Source organism: Amblyomma maculatum, chromosome 1, assembly GCF_055883805.1.
Source record: "Amblyomma maculatum isolate TAMU_Amacu chromosome 1, ASM5588380v1, whole genome shotgun sequence".
Taxonomy (NCBI): Eukaryota; Metazoa; Arthropoda; class Arachnida; order Ixodida; family Ixodidae; genus Amblyomma; species Amblyomma maculatum.
Window position 1 is genome coordinate 347,198,933 of NC_139344.1, and position 24,837 is coordinate 347,223,769.

Genomic DNA, 24,837 nt, shown 5'->3' on the forward strand with positions numbered 1-24,837 from the left:
AAATATTGGACAACATACTTACATGAAGATGATTTCGTTGCCATAAGAGTGTAAGCTCAAAATGATGTAATGTCTAATACACTGCACAAATACAAATAGCCAGGACTCGGGTGGGCATGAATTAACAGTTGAACAAATATTTTGATGGTACTCGCATTAGACATGCTGCAATCTCACTATAGCCTGAGCATCAGTGAATATCTCTGCTTATTCTTTAAATCGGCTATGAAGGAACAGAGTAATTGACAAAAGGAGTCATATATTGGTGAATATATTTAATAAACCCAATGCTAAACAAACTTGATATATGTTAGTTAATATATATGACAGTCTCCGTCAGCAGCGCTATACGAAAATGTGGCTTTGGCTTTTAGTCGTAGATGGATGAGGTATAAACACAGCAAAAGCGAGCGAACGACCTCCCCTTTAATGCAATTTATTCTAGCCTGCTGTGAGTTTGGGCACATGAACCGGGGTGCCCGGAGCACACTTAATCCGGTGTTCGACGAGCTGGATGCAGTATAATGGCACAGGGTAGGAAGCCCAGTACTTTATGCTTAGCCCATCACTGCCATACCGCCATGATCCAGCATCTCTTAATGAATGAATGAAATAATAATTAAATAATTAATGCAATAACGAACAAATTAATGATCAAAAATGCTATTGGGCGCGGAGAGGGAGATATTACGTTTTGCTGGCGATGCTATAAATGTCCAACATTTAACTCGAACTGTCCCCGCTACGGTACATGGCAGAACACAACAATCCAGCACACATGCAATCCTGAGAGGAGTGGGTGTTCACCATCCTGCAGCCGAACCCTGCTGCCACCAGCCTGTCTCATTTCAACTTCAGGGGCAGGCTCAACGAGGCTGCTGACTGTGCCAAAATCAAAAGATTTCACCCTGCCTAACTGAAGCTAAATGTTTAGTTTTCATTAATGTGAATTATTGATTTCATAGCAATACACTTTATATAAATGAGGCAAAGATTACTCTGAGGTCAATATTTCCCGCTACATTGCGCGTGGGCGCAGCGGGGTTTGCGAATCTTCTCCCAAGCGCGCACCTCTAGAAAAGCCGAGCGCCAGACCGGGGAACGCTTGTATTCATTTTTACCGTTGGGTGTCCGACGGTGGGTTTCGAACCAATCACCTCCCGCAGCCAAGACTTACATATGCGAATGAAGTTGGCCGAAGGCGAAATGAACATCTTAGTTGTTGACGGCACATGCCTGATTCATTTGATGCCGATTGTTATATATACTTCATCCGCGCCACCATGTTTATTTTAACATTTTTTTAATTGTGATTTCTAAGCCTTGTAGCAGATTGTGTTTTGTCGGTGTTAAAACCATTTACAAGTGTATCTGATAGCGTCTACCACTGCTGCTTTCATATATATTATGCACGTTTCTCCAATAAAAATTAGTTGTCAGTGCTCTTTCCTGTCGCTTTTTTGTTTCATTTTCGAAGAAACTCGTTCGCGCTGTTTTATTCATTTCAGTATAGACCAATTAAGGCAGAAAAATGTTTTACTTCAATATCTTTGTGCATGCGTAATCATAAGCAAAATTTTGGAATTAAAACTTTTTTTTTTTTCTCAGAACCCGTCGTCGTTTATTTCTTTCGCATTTGGTGTGATATGATGCTTCCTTGCAAATCAGAGCAAGAGCTAGGGCGATGATATTATATTTGTTCCACATATTTCTTGCAAAAAACGCATACTTCCTCGTAGTATATTGAAAATTATCTTGGTGCGTCTCATAGAAGATAATGACACAAACACAAAGTATATAGGAAAATGATCGTAATATATTACTCCTTCACATATTCGCATATTTAAGCCTTGAATCCAAAGCAGGGAAAAGCTTCTTTTCGCTAATATCTATTCAGTTTCCTTTCATTGCGTAAGTGGCAAGAGAAGTTTGTCAAATGGCGGGGTTTAGTATTTAAATGCGGCTCTTTCCTAGAACAACACGTAGCCTGTGTCTTTCAAGTAGGTTTCACATCTTCATAGCCGCCCGTTGAAAAAACGTTTATGGAAACCCCACAGGATGCAGCTGCATTGTAAGACGTCCAGTATTTCTTTCTTGGGGAAACATAATTAATGCCTAATTTTATGCTCAGGCTCGCTGAAAACGTTCTTTTGGATCAACGTAAATTGCCTGAAGTGGCCTCAGGCACAATGTATGAGTTACAGGGGCCTTAATAACAGCTACTATAGCGTAACTGCGGAATTTGGAATCGGGTCTCAGTGTGAAGTCGGCCGGACGTTAAGAAACGTTGTATTCCACTAGATTGCTGTGGTAGAAAGCAGTACTTTTATCATTACGGATTCCAGAAAAAGCTAATAATTTCTGCCGTGCGTTATAGAGTTGCGATACACTCAAACTCAACACTTAGAAATTAAAGAAACAGCACCGGTTGCATGCAGCATGTACATAGAATAAAGGTCGTAAAGATTCGGCACAAGATAATAAATGGAAATGGAAAGCCAAAGGAAAGCTGCTGGCGTCACGCGAATATTACGTGAATACGAAAGTGAATATCAAATTAGCGCAAGAGTAGGCGAAAATTTAAAAGCACAGCCTTAATTTAATAGGGAGAAACTAGGAACTATGCCGAAGATACTTTGTATTAGTCAGGATAAACTTCGCGGCAAAGCGACTGCATTCGAAGGGTTAAACAATGACTGACATAAATTCCCTCAAAACTGCAAAGGACGTGCATTACGTTCTCTGTATAGATTGAAAGATTTCATTAATAGGTATTGAGAGTTTTAGCTTGTTTTATGCAACAGGTCGGGTTCCCTTTGCTTTTTCTGCTGGCTAGAGCTTCAACCGGCAGTTAAATATGAATAATAACCACGATTGCGGCACATACCTAAGACCTGGCTGATCTGTCCCGTTATGCTCGTAATCACTTATAATAGAACACAGTCCACTGCAGCTGTCACCAGATATTAACATAATAAATCATAGTAGTACAGAGTCCACTTCAGCCGTCATCAGCTAGGATCACGATCCGAGTCCTGCTGGACGGTAGACATGACCTGAAGTGTACTGTGAGCGTGGTGTTTTCTTGAATGAAGCTAATAACACACACCATCGCTTGTACTCTGAACAGCACTGGGATCTTTTAGTCATTTGATCCACGTAGCTGGTGGGGTGAACTACACAGTGAAATGGTTGAGCGCCGTTTCTCTGAACGGTCTTTCCGCCTCTTGCGAGGCTCTTCTTGAGGCATTCCTCGATAGCATTGCGTGGGTGGAACTGTCCGCCACCTTATTGCCTATCGCTCCTAAGTGTGAGGACTCCGATTTGAAAGGCAAAGAAAAGGCTCTCTTGCTTAGCGTAGAGACCTAGGAGACAAGGCACCTGTAAGAAATTGTAAGAGGATTTTTGAGCTGCTATAAGATTCCAACAGGTTGACAAGCCTCAGCTTCCGTAAAGTCATATAAATGGCAACGCTTTTGCCCTTTGTGGAGCACACGAATTAAGTAAAAAGCACAGACCACGTAGTGTCCGAAGAAGGAATGTAAAAAGACGCCGTGCTACCTTTTCGACCTTGTCCACACCATAAGTAAAGATTTGAAGTTTGGCGTATACTCTGTTTCCAAGTGTTCAAGAACGAGTGAATGCGTTTCCGCCAAACGATTATTGTGCTTTCCGTGCACATGTGGAATACTAGCCCTACTGTCCAAACTGGGAAGTGATCGGGATGATTTCAACTGCTTGCTTTGTCTTCGGCCATTGATGCCTATAGAGCTAAGACTATTACGTGCCAATTATTCTCGAGACTCAGATTTCTTACGCAGTTTAGCACCTTGTTCCTTCACAGAGATTACTAATTACGTCTTCGCGCTTATTCGATAGTGCTTCTACCCTGTACTTAGACAAAAAATCAGTATAGCATTCTTCGATATGATGTTCTGTTTTTACAGATCATTTCGAGAAGTTTTTGTGGTTATATTTTTTGTGGTTATATTAAAGGTTGCACTTATTTTCTGCTAACGCTAAAAATAGCTGATGTTGACATTTGCAAAGAACAAAAATTGGTTAAGAGATGGCAACGAAAGTTGAACCAACGTCATAATGTCTATAGAGAGGATTCTTGTTGCTCATTCCTATTGCAAAGTGCTCTTTAAATCCTTAAATATGCGAGCAACTGCCACGGAATATTGCCGTTTCGCAAGTAGTAAGCAAGGAAGGAATTCTGCATAACTTCGGCAAAGAACCACGCGTCTGCGTAGTGGTTATTATGTGGGTATTTCAAAAGTTGAAAGGTGGCTAACATAAATGCCAAGTATAGTATTTTGGCAAGTAGATGTTAATTCTGAAATAGCTTATACTGCAGCTCCTGTAAGTTGGAATAAGCCTACCGTTCCCTATAATCTATATCGACGTAGCGTGGTTTTGAACCTACACTCTTTTCAGTTCGGTATAAGAGTGTTTCTCTCTATATATGTACAAGCTAGCTAATCAGTTTGCTAAACTTGTACCATAAGTGTCTATACAGATAAAAATGACCTTACTATTCGCGCTTGGGCACAACAGGGATAGACTCAAATTTGAGACGAACTCATCATCTATTCAAATACATGATGATAAAGTGATCGCCATCGCTAAAGCTGAAAGCGGCGTAAGGAAACTGGCCCGTGCCTGTAACAATTTCTGAGGTGGTGTTTTCATCTAGCTAACAATTTCATCTTTCCGTTATTGATTTTTACACGAAATGGCTGATTCTCTGTGCACGTTCATAAAGAAAACAGCAGAACCAAGTAGCTTAAATGCAGGCACTGAGAGTATGTTTTGTCTGTAAGAGTTGAGTAGCTAAGATATGCTCAGCATATTGAAGACATCGTGTCTCTCGCTGGTAGAGACCTTGAAGGAACCGCTGAAATATTGTATATTCTCGCTTTACTCAAAGAGAGGTATATAAGCAACTTTCTTACAAATACACTTTATTAAAACGTAAACTTTTATCGCAGATAATCATCTGCTATTATAACCCTACAGTGACACATAGGTACGAGCACAAATTTTATCTTTTCTCGAGAAATATGTGGCATTACGAATACGTTGCTTACAGATGCGAGACAAGTCTGCTAGGTGTGTTAGGCGTTCATGCACGAAAAACGAAAGTTTTAAATGTGATCTCTTATTATACTAAATAAACCGGATACAGTTAAGGTATCTGCAAAGTACAAAAAATATGCTACAGTATTATGGGCATTTATATTCCATTCATAATTTAAATTCAGGCAATTAGAAATTTAAGACGAATTATTCGTCAGTATTGCCTGTAGGAAAGCTTTAGATTCATGCTTTTTGCCTTGAAGCCCGCAAAGCCTTAAGTCTTTCTCGCCTCCTTGGTGCTTGCACTGCGATGATTATGCGCGAAATTGCAAAGTGTACGATGGCTTACAACATCCACACTGACGTTACCAAATCCCATTATCGTGCGATAAAAAGAACTAAATGTTTTCTGCGTACACGGCTTATGAAACGTTGATCTCCGTGAGCGTTTATGCGTGTCTTTTTGTCACAGCATGATATCAATTAACATTAAGGTCTGCACACTGTCTGCACCACAAGGTTCAGTCAAAAGGGATCCGGATACCGCGTCACAGCCACACCTCATGCCTGGACGGCCCAGAGAGCGCCGAATGGAACTAGAGTGCACTGCATTTGCACTTCAGTCTAACAAGGAATATGGTGCGAAAGAAAAAAAAACACAGGCTAATGGAACGCACTTTGTTGGTATTCCTGTCCCTCAGGGGCCTTCGCCTCGAGATACCGAGGAGGAAAATACTGTCAAAATAATAACCTACTCAGTGCTATCCCTCGATTAATCCACGGTACTTGAGGACGTGCATTTGTGAAAAGTTAAGAAAATTAACATAGACATCCCTAAGATCATCCAGTGCTTTAAAATAGCCCAGTAAATAAAACGGTAGAAATCAGTTGTCACTGCAAAGGGAGCTTAAATATCGATTGTTTTAATCAACCGGTGAGGAGAGACGGCCATTATTGACAGCTTTAAGTGATGGATAAGAGCAGACTTTAAGACCTTCACAAAAGAAGAAGCAGAGGAAAAGTGCTATCAAAGGTCTTTATATTTTTACTTTGTTTAACATGAAAATATTTGATTAAAATGCAGAATATCTATTTCAAAACGGGCACACATTGCCCAAATATTTTTAAAAATTGGTTGAGACAAATTTGTCGAAATAAGGCACATTGTATATTTAGATATTGCAAATAATATGCAGAAGCAGCAACGAACATTTAAAAAATATCCTCATGAACAGTGATGTCACTTTATAAATAAATTCTAAGCTCGAAAATGAGAGACCTTCATTGACTCGCAATTCGTATTTTCTTAAATTCTCGAAAGCAATTTATTCTGGAAAAGGTGGGCCTTTCGAAAGAAAACTGAGCAGATCTGAGAAATGCAATCCATCAGTATATACTGAGAAAATGTAGGTTACCAGCAGGATGTCTGCGATCGTTCCGGCTGTTATTTTTATATTTTGCTGGTTAAATATTGAAAAAAAGTTGATCCCCACAAGACTTGTTCTAATCTGATGTAGGCATAACCAACAGAAATGAGCGACGTAAAGAAGTATGACTCCACAACACGGAGGTGCCAAGTATCTGCTAATGTGAACTCTTTTCTGCCAAGATATTTGCTACCTAATAATATGAAGTCGACAGTTTATTTCATCAGCATTCTTTTGGCATTGGTGCTGCCATCAGAGTAAGCATAATTTATTTTTATAATTCTTTCGTAAATACTGAATTTTGACGTATTTCCTCGACATGAGGTATGTTATGTGCACTGTCTTTGGTCCTTAACCGTGTACATTTTCAGTTTTGTTCCTTTGTCATCGCACATCGATTCTGCACTCTTTCGAACAGTGGACCGCCATTGACGGGATTCAAGTGTTTTGTCTTAAAACCTCAGCAAACTGACATTTTAAGAAAATTGGTTTTGCGGTTCCTTTCGCCGCGGGCTTGCAATCCAGAGAACCTAGTAAAGTGCTGTTGCCGATGTGACCACGAGCAACGTTCTTTACAAGAGCTTTGTGGACGGTATAACAATCACTGATGTGCGATTTCCTCATTATCGACACGTGGACGTTTTACAAGAAGACCTGAAACGTGCTTGTACGAATTTCGGTCCTTTGTACTTTGCTCTAAGCAGGCGTGGGTTTTATCAGAGAGATGTAATAGTTCAGTAACAAAAAACGACACAAAAGAAGTGTAATAAAAATCTTTCAGGTGAAATATAGATGGGCAAGATACGTTGTTCCATGGAAGGAAATTGATGGTGCATTTATGAAACGCAGTGCGTTCGAAGAGGACACAAGAGTATACACATGGCCAGGATACGGGAAAGCGTTAACCGATGAGGTGAAATGACAACTGTGTTAAAATACAGTTGCTTCAAACTAGCGCAGGACCATAGGACAATGTTGAGAGACGACGATAGGCCTATTTTATCGCGGAGCACAATCAAGTCTAGAGATCTACAGAAAAAGAAGGAGTTACGTGCCTTCAAAGCAGCGTGATTAAGAACTATCAGATCTCCTCACTCACTATCAGCTATACCATGAAGTGAAGAAAAAATTCAATCAGTAATTATATTGTCAAGGCTCGGTAGAACACCAAGGAGAACCTAGCGATAGATGGTTTGAATGGTTGGTTGGTTTGTGGGGTTTAACGTCCCAAAGCAACTCAGGCTATGAGAGACGCCGTAGTGGAGGACTCCGGAAATTTCGACCACCTGGGGTTCTTTAACGTGCACTGACATCGCACAGCACACGGACGCCTTGCTTTTCGCCTCCACCGAAAAGCTGCCGCCGAGGCCGGGATTCGATCCCGCGTCCTTGGGAACAGTAGTCGAGCGTCGTAACCACTGCGCCACCCCGGCGGGGTGATGGTTTGAATGGTCGACCAGAACAAGTCTTGCGTTCAAGCTTCTTTCACTTCCAGGCTCGCGCTTGTCGTCTCAGATGTCATCTTTTGCGTCGTCTTCTATACGCGTCAATTAGCGGCCAAACGTATCCTTTTATAACTTGCAGGTACCTATTTACGATTGTTAGTGGTGCTAGGTCACTTGGAGAGCTCAGATATTTTTTATGTAATTAGGAACAAATATAATCATGTGGTTGTGAAACTCAAACTTTAAATGCGCGGATGCATCTGGGAATGGGATATAAAAATATAATTGAAAAAGCAATGCAAAAGAATAGTGCGCCTGTATATATTGTAAGAAATATCCTCATTAGCACTGACGCGCTTTAAAGGTTAAACAAATGTCCTTTCTAAGCTCTGCAGAAAACAAAAATCGGAGGAGCGAATCAAGAAAGTAGTGTATCTGCCATACAATGTCAAACCTTCGTTACAATAGTGAAGATATGAAGGCCGTCCTCTTTAACCTTAGTCTTCTCTCTCTCGTGCGCGCGCTCTGTAATGTGCGTCATGCCACGTGAACGCAATGATCTGAGGGGGTGCTTCAAGCTGCCTTAGCATTTATAAATTCCAGAGCTCAAGGTATTGAAGCCAGGCTCTAGGTTGCATCGGCAGAGAAATATATTGTCTGGGGTCTTGATCTTGAGATGGTGACAGCATCATACTGTGTTTTGTTTATCATGGCATTCACTGTGCCATCTGAGTAAGCATGAGAGTCAGTCATTTCATACGAGTAGTCAAATTGAGCCATTTTGGAGTGCATGGCGTTATATTGCCGTAGTTGGTGCTGCTAGAATTCGCGCTGCAACTGCACGGTAGCTGCAAGTGTTCTGTGGTACCTCATGCTCTGTCCATATTTCTGCGAGTACAAAAAGGTTTAATGCGATCGACTCATGCAAAAAACATTCCGCTTGCCCGAAGTAACGAAATCAAGACGTGAGTTTTATGGACGATGTGAGAGTGAGGTTTACGTGCTATGAAGGAACAATAGGGATAGCTATCAAGGTGCCACTGTGTTGACAAAAAAATTCATTCACGCATGCCGAAGCCGTGCGTTTCGAACGAAGTTGCACCACTTTGATATATGTGAGCCATTTACTCTCTCCTTTAAGAATCTATTTACTGTTCAAAAATTTTCATGCTTACTTCCACTCACTGGTAGTCTGTAAGAGAGCATGAAATGTGTCTATACCAGTGCTTAGATGTGTTTTAATTAGGACGAATATAAGGACTTCAAAAGCAAAGAGTTAATACAAGTTGTCCGTTTCGAATATACAATGTTAAATATTTTATTGTTTACTTATCGATGGCTTACATTTGACCGAAAATGAAAAAAAAATGTGTTATCTTTAAACTCTTCGTTGGGATAAGAGATGCCAGATGTCGAAAGGTGACGCTTGTTTACGGGAACCCGATGACCATGCGATAATAACAATGTCGCATATGGAGCGCTGAAAACAGCTTGCAGGTTGCAGCTTTAGATCTTGCCTCGGAACATTCCCATATTTGTGGAAAATAGACAGCAATAATATGCAAAAGAAGCTCATCCACTCGTTTGCATCCAATGGCATAAGGCAAGTCTGTCAGAGTTGGCCTTGCCCCGCCAGTAAGCAAAAATAGAATGTAGATTTACAACCCAGTAATCAATTTTTCTCGAATATTTTCGCCTAGAATATTTAGCCACACAACGGACAGCTTTTCCAGGACGAAATAAAACTTTAATTTTGATTAATTGATTTCGCATTCATTTTCTCACTGCTAAAAACATAATTGAGGGCAGTCGTTAGAGTCAGTCCTGTAGGGACTGTAGACGCTTTCCTGGCGCTAAAAACCGCCCGTAGATTAGGTAACAGACACCGGGTTAGTTTTAAGCTTTAATTTTAGCTGGCGGAAAAACGAAAGGTGCACAAAATTAACACTTCACATTGCAACCTTTTTTTTTTATCTTACGCGAAGCGATATGAACTGCACTCTGCTTAAAGGCTGCGGGATGATTTCTTTTGCAGGATTTTCGGCGCACAATTCGTACCGATCGCTTACCGCTAACTGGTTCAAGAATCGGCAACCAAGAAGATTTGAAATGATTGTAGGGGCTGAATATAAACGCAATAGCAGTAATTTTTGTTCAGTTTTATGCCACCATTTAACCTAAATGTAACAGTTGATGACGAACTGGAAGTACAGATCCAGAAAACGGAATTAAACAAAAAACAAAAAGAAATATACAGCAATCTCTATTTTCTCAGCATAAACAGTACAGCTGAAACTTGGCGTAAATGGCTTGAATAGAATAAGTTTGTTGATTATTCAGGTGTATTAAACGTAAGGGGTCACATGGAGGCAGGAGGTATCGCCTTGGGCACGAAATACCACCACGCTTCCGTACGCTCCAAAACGTTCAGCATCCTCAAGGCAATGGACCTCCACGTCTTCAAGGCCCCCAAGCTCGCCCTCAATCTGACAACCGGCTCCGAGCTGAAGCGGCCCCCTTCACGCCTCTGGGAGTTCAAACTCCACTTCCCACAGGCTCTGGGCCTTACCTTCCTCAGGGCACTATGCAACATGGTCCGCAAGGCCCACGGCCCGAACGTGGTCAGAGCTACCAACCTCAAGTTCCAGCTTGGGAGCCAGTGAAAAAGAATATTTGTCCTTTAATGGTAAGCAATTTTATATTCTTCAGCCGGTATTAAAGTTTCTGCGGAGGAGACTAATTTGTTTTATATTTCCAATTTGCTACAAAGGTGTCGTTACAACTGGAGCAAATAATTTTGAATTTTTGCTAGGAATGGAGGAAGGGCCACGCTAGTCGATTGGCAAAAGGCCTTCAGCAGAGGGTTCTTCTGAAGTAAAAAATTTACTGTAATTATACGTCATCATCAGCACGAATATACCTACTGCAGGGCGAAGGCCTCGCCAATATTTCTCCAATTAACCCGGTCCTGTGCTAGCTTCATCCACTTGACCCCTGCGAACGTCTTAACCAAATCCGCCCACCTAACATTCTAACGCCCCCTCCTACGCTTTCCTTCCATTGGAATCCATTTTGTTGCCCTATGCGACCATCGTTTATACTCTCTTCGTACTACATGTCCTGCCCATGCCCATTTCTTCTTCTTGATTTCGACTAGAATGTCAGTTACTTGAGTTATTTCTCTGACCAACTCTGCACGTTTCCTATCTCTTGACGATCAATGAGTGGAACCGGCTGCCAGCTGGCATCACTGAGTGTTACACTGAAAATTTATTTCGGGCTTTTTTATCAAATGTGTGACGTGGCGCGCAGTTCTCTTGCGTGTGTTTTCTTCATTACTTTGTTTTTGAGTGTTTTCATCACTTTGTTCGTCGCGCAGTTGCCGCCTTTAGATGCATGTTTTTCATTCTGCATTATCACTTGTGTCATGTCATTTTCTTCATTTTTATGTATTTTATCACTGGCGTTCCCAGCAAGATTACTTGTCATCTCCCCCCCTGCAATAATGCCTTCGGGCGCTGCAGGAACATGTAATAAATAAATGTTACCCCTACCATTTTTTTTTTCTTTCATAGCCATCTACATAAGTCGAGGACAACGCAGAGGACTATGGAACAAAATTAGACAGCACACGTAGAGTAATAGATTCCAGATATTTATTTTTTCTGCTCTAATAAAGAAAAAATATATACTGTGGGATTAGTGAAGACATAACTTATTTCATCTCCAGTATTATTGGCAGGGTACTATTTGCTCCTATCGATAATAATTTTGCTCCTCGTTTCCTAGCGTGATAAGTTCCACTGGAATTTTTGCTCCTGTGACCTAGGGGAGGTTGCTATATTATTGTGCTGTTTTGGTGGAATGTGGACGTATATTAACAGCAAAGCTTTTTATAAATGTTGCCCCTCCGCTGAAAATGTGTGATACTGACGCTAGGACTCCTGCAAAGTCCTAGTGCGAGATTTGCCCTGACATCGCATTAGCAGCGTTGTTCGTTCAAAGACGCATAGACATCGTTGACATCTTCGGCAACAACTGGAAATATGTGCGCTCTACATCAGGCAAGTAGCCGTGAAAGCAAATATTCTTTCGATGCCTGTAACTGTGGTTCTGCCTCTTCATAGAAGGTGGCACGAAACAGAATATTTCAGAGAAGTTCGCTCTATATATGCTGGCTATCTAAATATAAAAATAAATCCCGCTCTTAATTGAGGTACTTCTTCGTTCACAGGAAATTCTAACATCGCCCTTAGACCAGAATCTATGTGTTTTCTGCCAAGACGTTGTTACGTCACTATAGATACAAGTGCATATTTCTTGTGCGGTCCTCGGGTCATCGCAGGCGTCGAGCAGTCAACCCAGGCGGGCCACATGCGCGATCCTACTAACGCTGCGTCCCCTCCCACCCTATAGATGCTTGCTTTTTGCACTTACTACAGTGCAACGAGCGAAGCACATGAAAGCCCTAAACCTCCTGCATCACGCCATGACTCCTTGCAGTACCCTGTTACACCCTTGCAATTAAGGCTACACCTATGAAAGTTGTTAATATACCAGGTGGCGCTTCTTTGAACAAGATTTTAGCGTAAGGGTACGAAATATTCCTGTTAAGACTATGAAAAAAATAGATACTAAACTTTTGGCTCCGCGCAATTCTGAACTATAAATGTGAAAGAAATATAAAGCGTTTCTTGAGCTGTTCACGTCACTGCCGTACGCAGGCTTATATGTATGATTAATCTATTATTTGCTTTATATATAGACGTCACGGTAGAGAAAGCACAAATACAGCGAACAGTTAAGCACCGCGAACTCTTTCTAGTGGAATGTAGTGTCCCCAGTAAGACGCAGTATGGTGTTATGGTTTACTTCAAAAGTTTAGAAGTAAAATAATGCTTGCGTACAAAACAATGCCAGTAACTTAAAGGGCAAAAGAGATTGTTTGTGTCATGAACACCGCTGACATGTTTGGAGCACGCTACTCAGGCCTTTGTAGACGCAAACAGACTACAAAAAAGCATTCACTCATGTGCGTACTGCTCTAATCAGTAGGGACCCTTCCCTCGGGAGTGCAACCGCTCGACAACAAAAAAAAAGAAAAAGAAAACGTTGTTTAGTGAAAACAGGTGCTGTATTTAATGAGATTATTGAAGCAAAGGCTCATATGATCAACAGAGTAATGAGTGCTTGCTTACCATGTTTAAACGAAACTATGTGGAACGAGTGTGGACCAGGGAGATTTAAAGTAACAAAACATATCTGAGGTTTAGCTCCACGTAAACCGATTGAGACTTGCGAAAACTCTTTCGAATGGCTCGGCACTTTTTTGTGTGTGTGCTTTAGCAATAAAGACTTAAAAAGAATGGCAAATTGAACCTTCCTTGTAATCGAAATTGGTTTGTTATAAGGAAAGGAAAGGGGCACTGCTTGTCTCACGTCTAAGTGGACACCTGTTTTAGAATTAGCGGCATACAATTAGAGACACATAAGTCGTCGGTTAGAATGACTATCGCCAACTAGTCTCCAACTTACCTAGATAATGAACGCTGAATTGCAAGTGAAATGGTGTGACACCACGCTCAGAACTGCAAAGAAAACGGTTGAATCGCAGTTTTGATAGAAACTCACGTTAAACATTTAGTATTGGTTTCTGCTTACAATTCATGATCACGCAACTCATGAGGAAAGCAAGGCTTCTACTTCAAGATAAAATAACGAAATAAGAGGGTTAGTCATTTCAGCTAACTAACCAAAGCATTCTGCCTTTTGACTGGTACACATCATAGTCCCAATAGAGCATAAAATAATTCTGAACCAGGTTACCTATGTTTGAAGAATTCGGCCCTCTATTACTCGATTCCGTTTCAGGAAAGGACAGAACCAAGAGGAATATTTCCTATCGAGACTCGCAAAATCAGATGTAATGTATAAAACGCAAATGACCCCCTGAAACAGCGCAGTGATAGCAGTGGCATTGCCGCAAGACCCTACACAGGCTAAAAACTGGAATAATTCAATGGAAAAGAAGCCGACCCTGGGCATATATAGAAAAGGGAAAACTCGGATTAAGAATGAATCCTTCTATGACAAGTCAAGAGGCAACGGCCTTCGCTTTGAAGCTAGATCAGGATGTCTTAGAACCTGAAGCTACAAAATAAAGTTTATCAAGAAGATGAAGCTTGTGCAATGTGCGGCAGTTACCCAGAAACAATTGAACATATTATACTGGTGTGGCAGTATCCATCAAGATGTCGACAAGGACATGGTCACCCTACGACCTTGCCATAAAAAATCACTTCAGCTCATCCCTAACTGTATGACGTGATAGCGGCATGTGCATTGTGCTCACTGTTGTTATTGGAATTTACTCGTCTAATTGATACTTCTCTAATTCTGGTGACATTAAATCCAGACATACTCATTAGGATACACTCGTTAAAATATGTATCGATTTTATTTACAGACATAGTCATTAGAACAAAGTCGTTAAGAATGCTAATTTAAGTGAAGGACAGCACGACATACATTTAAGTTCAACTGGTACCCAAGCCGCGGAGAAGTGACATGCCTAGATTAGAAGGTATTGCGTCTGGCTCGCAACAGAAGAATAAAGGATCGAAATCGTGAACAAAATTTTTGAAAAGTGTTTCAATGAAATGAAAACATTTATCAGCATATATCCTTCAAAACAAGCAGTCACTGGTATCATATTGCAGTACATGTTTTAACGTAAGTCCCCATTACGGAATGAATAGGGCACGAGCATTGGAAGCGAAATACCACAGGCATGGCGCTGGCATATCAGCTCGCACCTGATAAGTGGCCTTGCACTAATTCTTCGCTGGTTTGTGCGACTTAACAGGACCTCATTATATCAGAAATTTGAGAACTACCAACTCGAGTTGCGTATTTTAGAGGGGAAGGTGGAAAACGAATCAATGTTCCAGTGATCTTATAAGCTCAGTCAGGTCAGAAGGGCCTATCCATTCTTCGTAGTCTGACAAATGGCTATTTCTCGGTATACGTCCTTTCTTATTAGGAAGCAAAAGAAGTTTTTATTCGTCAGTAACTTGGATTCTTCGTTAGATATATTGCTCCTCGCCTGTTTATTGGAAGTAGTGATGCCGAGAACACAACGAACTCATTAATTACCTCTTTAGAATGAATGTGTATGTGGTAAAGCTTTTCTACAAGCATCTTATAACAGCGGTAACTGTTTCCAATTTTCTCGCTTTTTCACGGCTCCATCCTTCACCGATTTCTAGCACTATGATAAAAACACGGCTGCAGGTTCACATCAGCCAAGTCAAGACTGTTACGTAAGACAATGTCCAGAGTTGAAATACACACGTGAAGAGCCAGTTTCAGCTCAGTTCAGTTCAGTCGTTAAGTCGTGTCCGACTCTTCCTGACCCTATGGACCATATCATGCCACACTTTGCGGTCTCTCACTATCTTCCGAACATTATATAACTTCATCTGCAGCGCCTCAAGGATGCCAACAATCGCGTTCGCTGCCTTCCCCTTCTCCGGCGACCCTCAACCTTTCCCAACAACAAATCTTTCTCCAGCGACTCCTCTCTTCTCATCAGATGACCAAAGTAGCTGAGCTTTAACTTTAGAATTTGACCCTCCAATGAGCAGTCAGGGTTTATGGTCGACAATATCGACTGATTTGATCTTCTGGCAGTCCAAGAAACTCTCAAGAGTCTCCGTTAGTACCACAATACAAAGGCTTCAATTCTGCAGCGGTCAGCCTTCTTCATAGTCCAACTCTCGCATCCATACATCACAACTGAAAAGACCATAGCAAGGGAAGAACCAGTTTACTAGGCCGCAAATGTCTACATTTGCCGCATGAGAAATTCCTCAGCAAATAGGTGAAAATGTTCGATCAAGCTGTGTGCTAAAACCATATTAAAATTATCATTAGATCTGAATTCATGTTGTACTATATTTTTTTGTACGCACTCAAATCGCCTAAAGATTATTTCCTGTTTTGATCTAGTTACCCTTGTGGTGTTTCCCAAAGCCTACCTATGAAAATATCGTTCAATATCTCACTTCTCAATTTACAACTAATAATCAGTTCTAATTTCTTTCAGTGCCAACCTGGACAACTTGCTGGGGAGCAGTGCAGTTCCCATCCGAAATGCAGGTGCACCATTGACCTGCAGAGTCTTAATCTCGCTCATCTTCCCTGCGTCTTCATTCCATCGGGATAGCCTTGATGGAGGAGCGCACCTACAAGTTTACAATCTATGAAAGCTGAAGAAAGGTTACGCATCGGCAAGAGAAACATCACTCTGCTGTGTAGGAAGCAGTAATAAATATGAGCGCCTATGTGCGACCGAAAACCATTGCACTGGCCAATATGCACGCTTTTTACCTCTTTCGATCTTGTTTATTTTGTGGCATCATCAGTGTTAACGTCTTGGTATATTTCTCTTGGGTTTGTATTGTTTTCTGTGTATAACCATGCAGCGCCGGAGGTCGTCGGAGCAATAGGAAGTTTGTAAACTCCGAGCATATTTCCAACAAAATTTTAGAAAACATCAGCTGGACCACGGAAACGTGATTACAGACCGTAAACACAAAACCAGCAAATGTTCAGAGGCAGTCTGTGTTTGCTCCCAACATTTCCACAAGATGGCTTGCCTCTGTCATGGTAGCATACTTTCATTTTTGGGAATGAATAAATGGAACGTTCAATCCGAAGTGCAGTGGAGGCCTATATACAAGAGGTGTCGTAATGGCTCGTCTTTGCCGGTATTTTGCCGGTACATTGCCAGTACATGAAGTTCTTGTACCCTGCCCATTAGCTCGTCCGCCAGTGAATATTTCAGCAGTTTTTCTAAATTGAAACGCGCAAAGAACTTTGCAAACCGATGCAGAGGAGACTGCTTACATATCCCCCTGGCTGCTGAAATTATATAGATTAAAACCTAGTAGAACTTGCTTCCCCAGGGCCTTGAGGAAGTTTCACTGCAGCGGGGTGACCAACTATTTTTATGCTCTATGATTATTGGTGGCACCAGAAAACAGTACAGTGACCGTCAGCGGCTCTGTTACCCTATTAACGTGTAGTCAGGCACGTATGTAATAGTACTCCTGAGCTACAAGCACTGCACTCCGTTGAAGAGTATTAGTACTCTGGGCCGCAGGGACAATGAAAACCATCCCTTGGCAGTAAAGTAGTTTGTTTTTTAGAATGAAATGGATTCCAAGCTATGCCAAACAAACACGAACATTTTATTCCACAGCAAGGAATCTTTATGAGTTGTTGAAGCAAATGTTTTTTATGAACAAAAACAAATAACGCACAGGTTTAACCCTTCTAGACGTAAGTATCCAATGCGAAAGCGGCGGCACGTTTTGCTCTACCGGCCTCTTTTCGTCTCTGTTTGACAGCCTTTCAGAGGGCTACACGCACTCGCTGATCCAATTCTGTCTGTCGTCTTCGCAACATTTAGGACGCAGAAAATTCACGAGTTGTCTCGCCTGGATCATCCTTGATGAATGCTGCTGTTAAACTGTCGGGAATTGTTTCGATCTGTTGGCACCGGCTGAGAGCATTTAACTGGCATTTAAACGTCCCTGGTTCGTTCCCGGGTTTTTCCACGAACGGATATGGCGGAATCAAACATTTCCGAGAGCACTGTGGAATCCACCCTGCAGAAATGCAAAGCCTGAGCGTTGGTGGTGCCCAACGTTTGCTCTCATAATCAGTAGCAACTAAATGTACCATCATTATCATTGCTAATGTGCTCATTGCTGTTATCACTAATTGCAGCTTATTTGTCATCGCTACTATCATCCTCGAGGTAGACAAGGAGAATTATGACGTGCATTTCACGACCCCCGGCATGGCGCAGTTCCTTGTCTTACTGCGACACGACCGGGATCGTGAAATGCACGCCATAATTCTCCTTGTCTACGGTAAAATGTGAACCATGGAACCACAATAAGAGGATTTAAATTGCACTCTGCCAAAGTAAAGCTACTGGCTTACACCGATAACTAAGCCGTCTTTTGTAAAGATCGAAAAAGTGAAATACGAGTTGTGAACCTTGCCAAGGCTTATTGCAAACACACTGCGTCTGAGATAAACTGGAAGAAAAGCATTGGCATATGGCATGGCAACTGGGATGTGAAACCCTAAAGGTTGACCTGTATAACATGGACAGCAACGCCTACGACGTTCCTGGGGGTGAAGCTGGGGCATTACCGGGGTCTTGCGAAGTACTGGAGTGTGCAACTAAAGAGATGAGAAAAACAAGAAACTGGCCAGTGCGGGGTCTCTCAATGTTTGCTCGCGACACTGTATGCTATTTGTTTTTGATCGCCATGGTTTGGTATAGCCTACAGGTATTGCTCTTGTCCCGAAGAAATGTGCAGAAAATGCACCGGGTGTTTGCGGTATTCATATGGAAATCAACTTGGGAGAGGGTCAGCCGTACTAAACGTTTTCGTCCAGTTCGTGATGGCGGACTTGGCTATTCTCATTTGTTTATTAAGCTGATAGTGTTAAGGTCCATTGTCCTGTTTGACCAAAGTGATCGTTTTGTGCGTAGAGTAATGCAAGTTCCATCGGCGGAAGTGTTTCCTGAATTTTACGTCACTACTAGCGATTTCACATACAGCAGAGTGACTGGCTACTTTCATGAAGTTGTTGTTTCTTCCCTCATGTTGCAAACGCAGTTCTCTATGGATTATTTGTGCTCTGTGAAGAAACGAAAATTTTACTCAGATTCACTGGATAAACTGTTGCCATATATACTGTAGAAGTCTGTTTACTGGGGAGGCCCCGGGAAAGATGTGTTAAAGAGAGTTAAGAGAATGTCAGTAGGGGCTAGTGTCAAATCCTTTTTGTTTGTGTTGCACAGAAATACAGTTCCGGTAAAAGTATCGCTACATCAGGAAATCATATTTTTATCCTGAAGCACTAATAGATAACTCTGTAAAAAAACAGAAATCATCGAACATGTATTTATAGACTGTTAAGATGCAGTATTCCACTGGGACATTTTACAGTGAACCCTAAAGAACCAGTTGCACATAACGTCACACGGGATCACGTTTCTCCCTGTCGAGAGCTATGGTGATGTACCCTTAGACAAGTTTACGCTCCTGAGCCCCCGCAGTATATAGCTGACCAGAATGGCAGTGCACTATGCTGATGTTCATGTTCGTTCCCTTCGTGAAAACGTTGTTTAAAGTATGGCTTAAATGCGGGAAATCTACCTGGCCCACCCTAAGTCGTTATTACATGATGCAGATGAAGAAACTAATTTTTCACGTCAGCCGAAGTTGGGCTGATGTGCTTTAGTGTTATCTAACGTTTCTTTACCGGAAATAACAAAAAAAAAAAAAACGGGCGTGGCACAGATGGTTAAGGAGCTCGGCTGGGAATCCAAGGGATGGAGGTTTGAGTCCCGGTGGAGACAGGACTTTTTTTCTTTATTTTTAACTTTTATCCTCAAGGCAGACAATGAAAATTATGGTGTGCGTTCCACGATCCCGGGCGTTGCACAATCGGTTAAAATGCTCGGATGGGGATCTATGCAATGGAGGTTAGATTCCCGATGGAGACAGGATTTATTCACTTTTAACTGTCTTCCTCACGGTAGACTAGGAGAATTAGTATGTGCGTTTCGGTTGATGGCGTCATTTCACTGACAGCTATAGTAGGACATGACGCCGAACGCCGTGAGTAAGAGCCATTAAAGGAGCTCGCCTTACAAAAAACGCAATAATCCGTCTTGCCTATGCCATTTATGGAAGCATCTGCCTGAGGCCAAGCGCGAGAGCGCTAACTCGGGCAAAGGCGGAGTATGTCTATTTTCAACAGCAGCGGAGGCTATCTAGACAAAGCAAACGACACGGCTTCAGCGTGTATTGGTCGAATGAATAAAACTTCATTTTCTACGAATCTAGGAGGCTCCCTACTCTCCGCTCCAGGCATGTAGGCCTGAGGAATGAGGGTCGCCACCTCCGCGACTAATGCGATTGAAATAGGTCATGGTTGTCACGTGACTAGGCAGAGGCGTGCGCTGGTTCCGGTGGCGACGGTGGAGTTACTTCGTAGCTGCCACCTGGTTTCTCCTCAGTTGAAAGTCAAACACCCGCACTCGGCGAAGAAGTTACGGAGGGCTGTAGCAAATGCTGTCACTTTTGCAATGCACCTGCGATTACCAGATGGGGGTGAAATCGTGGTTGTCAGTAATGTCTTACATTTCCTTCTACATCGTCCGCTTTCCATTGGGTTTTTAAAGTTAGTTTTGCAATCGCTTTATCGTCGGGCACTGGGTTGTACCCTTTTATAGAAGGCATCAGGTATGTGGATGGGAATCACGAGACAGCACGACATAGCCAATTTGGCAGGCACTGCCCAATCGGGTCTCCTTTAAGATGGGAGGGCGGGGTGGGAATCGAATGCTGAAGAAACCTGGCACATCAAGTTAGACGCGGTAATTCTAAGCTACGCAGGCTGTTCATTTACCTTTTTGGTTCAAATGTACCTTTAACTCTTTTTCGAGTGCACGTTCACTTACTGTGGCAGCTTACCGGTATATAATCTGTGAGATAAAGATGTTCACATAATGTGGTAGCTTACTACACACTAATGAGAATCTTTGAGATAATGAACGCAGGAATCAAGGAATTTATGATTAAGTGACTACAAGTACCTGAACCGGTATCTGAGAGGGGAGCTAGGGACGGAAACGATTAATATGCCGGGTTATAGCCAACAATACGGCGCATATTAAGTGTGACTAATCAGAACAGCCTAGAAGAAGGCCTTTGCCCTCCCTCTTACGACATCTACGGACCGGATTTTACGACTGGGCGTCCATAACACGGTAGACGAGCTGATAGAGGTACGCCTCACGGCGCAGGTAGTACGACTGTCCACGACTTTGACTAGCCGACAAGTGTTGAACGACTTTACCATCAATTGCCCCCGACAGCTGGACCCTAAACTCAATATCGCAGCCTCATGGAGAAGGTATTTCAAGGGAACCCCATTGCCGAGGAATATGTACCCCAAGTTTCACCGACCAAGATGACAAGCACGAGCAGAAGCTATAAAAAGGCACTATGGCAGGCGCGAGCACGTGATCTATGTCGATGCCGCGGGTCCCTAACGGGGAATGGTGGCCTTTGCGGTAGTGGACGAAAATCAAACATTGGATGGGCAATTATTGCCCAGCCAAGACACACTGGCTGCGGAAGAAGTGGTGATTGTCATAGCTGCAACACACACTACCTCAGGATACATCCTTACGAATTCACAGACAGCATATCTCAATTGCCTCAGGGCCAGGATTGCACCACTAGCATCTGAAATCCTGCAACATAGTTACACCCGTGGCTAACAACTCACAGATAAACACCTAAAATGGGTACCAGGTCACCAGGGCATCCCAGTGAACGAGAGCGCTCACTCCTCAGCCCGAACAGTTCCCCCCGGTCACCCAGTACGGATCTCGTGAAATCTCCCACTACATTATTCACTTACACTGAAATACTTCAACACGTACGATTATCTCGCCGGGTCTACACTCCACCGGCTAAGACACTAGGCAAATGGGAGGAGCTACACCTCCGCAAACTACCGAACAAGTGTTTCAACAACCCACGAATACTTCACGTAATAGATCCAGAGTCATTCAGCCAACGCAGGAAAAGTCGGAGGCAGCTCTGGCCAGCTCGAACGGAAGGAGTAAAAAAAACTCATCAAAAGAGCGTGGACAGCCGCCTATGTCAATGGGGTTTCGGACTGAGGACTCCCCCCTTCCAACCTCCGCTATATACTCCAAAACATTTTCATTAAAATATTTTCACCACCACAAATGGATACATTCCAACCGAGTGAAAGCTCTCCATCTATCTAACCTTCCAGATCCAAGGAGCAATAGAAAATATTAGGCACATTATACTGTCTACTGCTCTGGCTGCAGCAGTTACGCCTTCTATTTCTTTACATTGATAGTAACAAAACCATGCATCATGCTGTAAGAAAGTGGTGCTCATGTCCATATGTCGCATGAACCTCTAGGTTCGTCGGTTCAGTTGGTACACGTTAACGGCTTGGGTTAGGGGACACTGAACCTTCGCCTTCAGCTTACACATGATAACACCTTTAACACCGTATTTTCATTCCTCGATTGTTAACTTTTTGTTGCGAATTCTAAAATAATAATAAAATAATAATAATAATAATAATAATAATAATAATAATAATAATAATAATAATAATAATAATAATAATAATAATAATAATAATAATAATAATAATAATAATAATAATAATAATAATAATAATAATTTCTTCACAGGAAAGGAAAGGTCCAGTATCTGTCACACTGTTTTCTGTTGTAACCCGAATCGCACCCTAAAGGAAGGGAGGAAGTTGGGTGTGACATTAAAAAGAAAGGAAGAGCAGCTATAGTGGAGCGCTTCGGAGTAATTTTGACCAACTGGGTAACTTAAGCGTGCCCTGGTATCGCACAACAGACGGACGCCTCTTAGCAGTGCCCGCCACCTCTAAAACGTTCTGACTCGGCTTTTCCTGGCAGCTGCCCTCATTGTGGGGCGATGTCTTCGGAGACATACCACATGGTGCGGGCATGCCCCTTTAATCACTCTATCTCCCTCTTTTCAACGAAATTCGGCAAGTCTGGGAGGCGACCCTGCCGGGCTGCTCTTATCTGCCGGCACCACGGGCCTTGGTCGGGCAAGCCCCGGGCGATGGCAGATGCCACGGTGTCCCAAACTAGGGACGTGCGCATAGTACTTGTGAGGGCTGGCCCCCTTTGCGCATCTTATGCGCAACCTCCTGTATGTATATATGTCGATAAATGTATTTCACCACCATTTCCGCGCATCCATATAAACGCAGCGTTGGAGGTCGGCGGCGAACCCCGATACTCAGACTCAGTATAGCCGGACGTTCTTACAACTGAGCCACCGTGGCGGGGCAAAAGTTTGGTTAGAAGTTTTTGGGTGAAATTGCGCAGTATTTTGCTCAGGTTCACGTTTCGGTGGACACTTACACTTAATTAGGTCATTCATGCCACCTTTCGTTCCGCCATCTTTTTTTTTTTTTTTTTGCACGAGTTTGTTTTGGGGGAAAGCAAGGTGCAGTATCGGTCTTCACTAAATGTTATTCTAAACATCTTAATGTCACTCGCACCCAATGATACGACATCTTAAGTTGTAGGAGTCACAGAGGAGCCACAGAGAATTAGGCACCAACAAGTACACGACGCCCAGCGCTACAACCTGCGACACCGAGAGGTGACTTACACGCCCGGCGACCAATTCTGAGTATGGAGCCCAATACGGGGGCGAGGGCGCTCTGAAAAGCTTCGGCGGCGATACTTTGTACCTTACGAGGTGCTCCGCCGCCTCAGCGCGGTGAACTACGAGGTGCTACCACAAACACTGTAGGCTCCTCTCGGCAGCCGAAATCTGAAATAGTTCACGTTGCCACAATGAAGCCATATTACAATCGGTAAACCATTTCAGGGTCCAAACCAGAGCCAGAGACTTTCCCGTATAACTTGCCCGTATAACTTGCCCTTGGAAGGGGGCAATGCCACACCGCTGACCATCTTCTGGCGCCACCAAGTGGCCGAATATCTTGGCACGTGGCTAAGCGTCATTCTCGTCTCTCTCGAGTTTCGCTTGATTAAAAAGGGCCAGCTCGGTTGTTGTGCTGCTTGCTACGTGTGTTGGTGACAATATTTTAAATGCTTCTTGCAGAAAAACGGCTTTCCTGCTAAAGAAAGTGGCACGAGAAACATTAAAACTAAACAAAAGCCACCAAAAATTTATTCCACTAAAAAGGCGTCAAAATAATTCTTAACTGTCTTCCTGTACCTTTGGTGGCTAATATAGCAAATTTGATACGTGTTCCTGCTCACATATGTTCTCCGTCAATGTGCATTTGGCTGCTTACCACAGGTCCTTTAAACTCAAAAGTCAATTTCCCAGTAATTGACCTGCAAAAACAAAGGAATCCAGCGACTCGCAGTTAGGTGCGTTTATTGAGAGACTGCACGTGAAGAAAAGTAAATCGTAGATATGAATGAATTCCGCCTTTTAACAATGCCTTCAGACTGCTAATTAAAACATTTTACCGTAAACATTAGGAGAAATGCGCTAGAATGCGTACTACGTTAAGACGACTTGACTGCAGCAATGCGTGCGATGTGGTGTTTTTTGTTATATAGACGTAACGAACCTTCTCAGTACGCAAATCGCTACGCAGGCGTTTTAAGCTCGTTTCTCACGCATTAGGCCAAAGATGGCGACAAAGTGCTGAACAGAACCGTCCAGCGAAATTTTGTTTATTGGTGAAATGTAGAGCGTGGAAAAGTGGGTTGAAGGGCTGGTTTGATTTATGCTGGTGGCGTCGCTGGAGAAGTACATTTGAGCTCTTTGGCTCCCCCTCGCTTCATAGAACAGCAATTATCCGGTCACTCAGTCAGCATTACTAGACAGACCTCCTAAGTAACAATATTACTTAGCAATACAAAGTACCTCTACTGCACAGCCCTCCCACTTGGTATTATTTATTAACAATGCTTATGAGGACGAGTAATCTGCATATAATTAACACCATTACTTAGCGATAATCTATAATGACCATACGACGATGCTGTCGTGTGAGCATTTAACGATGTCCCTTTATGTTTTTATGAAAGAGATTTGCAAGAACGAATCGCAACTAGAACCGATAAATGCTGCCTAGATGACGAGGCTAGGCAATTACTGCATTTATTGTGCAGGTCAAGTGAAATGTGAGATAGAGAACAATCCAGGACACACAAAATGACTCAAAACGCAAAACAATGAAAAATGTTTATACGC

The 24,837-nt window shown here is 42.5% G+C and overlaps 2 long non-coding RNA genes across 3 annotated transcripts; one reads left to right on the forward strand and one right to left on the reverse strand.

The window, feature by feature from the left end:
- Positions 1–1,931: 1,931 nt before the first annotated feature.
- LOC146207687 (uncharacterized) lies at positions 1,932–16,317 on the forward strand. 2 transcript variants are annotated; one of them, XR_014704101.1, is made up of 4 exons: positions 1,932–2,071; positions 6,600–6,766; positions 10,295–10,640; positions 16,062–16,317. It is a non-coding gene; the product is annotated as an uncharacterized LOC146207687 (long non-coding RNA). The 2 variants fall into 2 exon arrangements; XR_014704102.1 differs by lacking the exons at positions 1,932–2,071; positions 6,600–6,766 and adding an exon at positions 8,584–8,686.
- On the reverse strand, positions 2,068–23,971 carry LOC146207688 (uncharacterized). Its single transcript, XR_014704104.1, has 3 exons — positions 23,924–23,971; positions 13,490–13,542; positions 2,068–3,381 (listed from the first exon to the last, which is right to left on the reverse strand). It is a non-coding gene; the product is annotated as an uncharacterized LOC146207688 (long non-coding RNA).
- Positions 23,972–24,837: the final 866 nt, after the last annotated feature.